We start from the raw sequence: 3,157 nt of genomic DNA, 5'->3' as shown, positions 1-3,157 counted from the left end.
TATCTTCATATTGTACATCCCTCGAAAGCCTTCCAGTTGCTTCTCAGTCAGATCAAAACGGCGGTGCATTTAAAAAAAGCAGTTTGTTTCAAAGAGTTGAATGATGTAGTAATAGCTGTATACTAGTTCAGTTGAAGTGCAAATGACTTTCTGTTTACTTCAAATGCTTAGTCAGTAGTCATGCTCTAAATAGGTGAAACTAGTGCTCAGGGACTAGGGACAGTGGCAATGAAAGAAGCGAACAAATTAATTGCATTGACTTCGGCCCAGGAACGTTTGCAGATCAGAGATTAGTACAGACCATAAAATCCTTATAGATTGGCCGATGGGAGTCAACAGAGCTGCAGCAGGAAGTTTTTGCTGGACTGCGTAGAGAGGAGATGGAATGTACAGTGGTGAGAGAGAGGAAATGTTTGAGGAGTGTGGGTGGATGGGGATGGAGACTGGATGGGTTTGGGGTTTAGGGATGAGTGTATAGGCTTAGGGGCTCTGCATTAATATTTTCTTGGTCTCTTAGATTTGAAAGTTATACAGTACAGAGCTTTACAGTTATGAGCAAGAAAATTATACCGTACTTGAATTTAAAAAAAAAAAAAAGAATTCAGGTTCAATAATTTCTTTCATGGAAATATAATGTATATAACTGGTGTTCTGTTTATTCTAATGCTTTAGGGGAATTTGAATGGCAGTTAATTGTTTCTTATTAATTAAAACGACAAAATACGAACCTATTCCTTTCTGCGTATAATAGAAACATGACTGTTATGATTATATCAACTCTTTGAAGATCATGTCTTGAAGTACAGTTATTTAAACTGGAATAGTAATATTTATTTTGTGGGAGAAAATAGATGGGCAATGATTCATTGTTATTGATTTATATTGTATTTCTACACAAAAACCATATACTTCTGCATTATGTCTGTTGAATGCTTTTCACCAAGAATACATTTTTATTATTGTTAAACACTGTGTGAAATAAGATGTTTCTTTGGTTACAGTAGGTACGGTCATGAGAATTTATTTATTTATTTTTGACACTCTGTGGCAGTTGATAATAACATGAATGCTTAATGTATGGATTACAGAAAATAACGCTGACATTTTTGATGGAAACTCAACTCGATTGTAATTGATGATAAAAGTGGTAAAGCGGGCTTGAATCATTCATGTCAAATGTACGGGCTTTAAAATCCAATAACTCATTTGTTTTGTAATTCTTACTCTACTGTGCAAAGTACAAATGGAACAGATTATTTGCTTTGAAAGGTGGATCGGAACGATCATGTTTCATTTGCTACAAATATGAATGCAATCTTATGATGTAGGTGTGCCTAGATGTACTGTATAAAGTGCTCTATAAATATTAATAATAAAAAAAAAGTATTCTGCACACGTGCAAGTCAATGCTTAGATAGGAGTTTTAGTATGTGACTTTGTAGGAATGCAATTATTTATCTGTGCTCATTGGAAAACTTCTTGTTCTGCCTTTAAATTTGTGTCAAACTGTTTGCCAAACTTAATGTGTCCTTCTGTCCTTGTTCTGTGTGTTTGTGTTTAATCACAGCCTACGATTCTGAATTTCTCCAAATAGTCCAGTGAGAAGGTTCGCAATCATGAAAGCTTAAACACTACATATACTTAAGTTTGAAAAATTAACCCTGGTATAAAATATTTATTAACACTGTACTGTATGCCACAAAAGTCTACAAGTGGATCTGTTGCGTCATACTATCTGAACATACCAATACATTAAATCCTGCTTTAATTTTTAATATCCTGTTGTAATTATACGATTTGTTTGAAAAGCCAGAACCTGTCACTCAAAATGATATACTTGTGCTAAGTTAAAATTAATATGTCATGGTTTTGCCACTTGTTTATTGCGATGTTTGACTTTCAAAACCATAATTTATGTCTATCAAATATGTGTCTTTTTTTGTAAATTATTAAAGGTGAATATATATAAATGTGTGTGGGAACATGTGTTTTTGGTGAGGACCAGTTTTTTGTGTAAATAAACTGAACGTGTGTCTGTGTGTGTACAGTAAGTGTGTGTGTGTGTGTGTGTGTGTGTTTATAAGTGTGTGTAAGTGTAATAGCCATCACTGGAGTGCTTCCATAGCTGAGCTAAAAAAGCTTCTGAAGTTGGCTCTGGCTAGATATAAAAGAAGAATGAATGTTTCTATTATGAGACCTGTCATTATAGTTGAGGAGAGCTACAACTGACCTAAATCCAGCACAGGTAAGGGAGAGAGAAACTGCTGACTGCACAGTGCTGCCTTTTTCATGTCTGAACCTGTCCCAGCTAGTCTATCTTCTGCATGTCACATACTGCAAGCTACATGGGTGCTTCCGGTCCAGTGAACCACATCAACCAAAAAGTTAAAACTAGATTACCTTTCAACTTGACTGCTTACACTCACATTTCAGGCAAAAGCAGAAGAGTTTCAGTTGATCCCCACAGTAAAAGCCTAAAAAATGGACTTTTGCCAAATACCACCTTAGAAGCAAAGGCTGTTTAATCTGTTTAAAAAAAAAAAAGGTTTAAATAGTTTTTAAAGTTTTAGTTTTTGATGCACCTCTTCTCAATATATGACATGTTGGCTACAGGTTTGCAGTCAAATAATGCATTTAACATATTTTATGTTATCCCCCTCTGTTACTCTGCCTGTTATAGTAGTATATCTAGCATTGCTAGGCAATGAAACAGTTTACGTAGAAAACACTGGCCACATGAAGTATACAGTATGTACAGTATGTGAGTTAGCTAACATAGGAAAAGAAACAAGGTTAAGACAAACAATTCCACTTTGAACATAAACTGTGAAAACATTAAGGTTAAAGAGATTTCACAAACATTGCTAAAGAAGCAAATTGCCAGTTGCATTTATTGGAGTAATACAGTTATTCCAGATTGCACAGATAAATAAATTAGTTTAACAGAATCTGATGATAGATTTTGTTTTCAGTACTGAGACAAGTACAAGTTAGATGTACTTGGAAGGCAAATTAAACACCATAATGTTATATGCCATTCATATGCTTATATAATCAAGAATCTATAAAATCATAGATTCAAGAAGAATCAGCAAGAAGTATGATTTGTCTTTAAATTTCAGTAATGAATTTTGTTACAGTTTAATTTAAAATGTTG

This window comes from Tachysurus fulvidraco, chromosome 12 (genome assembly GCF_022655615.1).
Source record: "Tachysurus fulvidraco isolate hzauxx_2018 chromosome 12, HZAU_PFXX_2.0, whole genome shotgun sequence".
Classification (NCBI taxonomy): Eukaryota; Metazoa; Chordata; class Actinopteri; order Siluriformes; family Bagridae; genus Tachysurus; species Tachysurus fulvidraco.
This window is presented reverse-complemented; position numbering follows the sequence as displayed.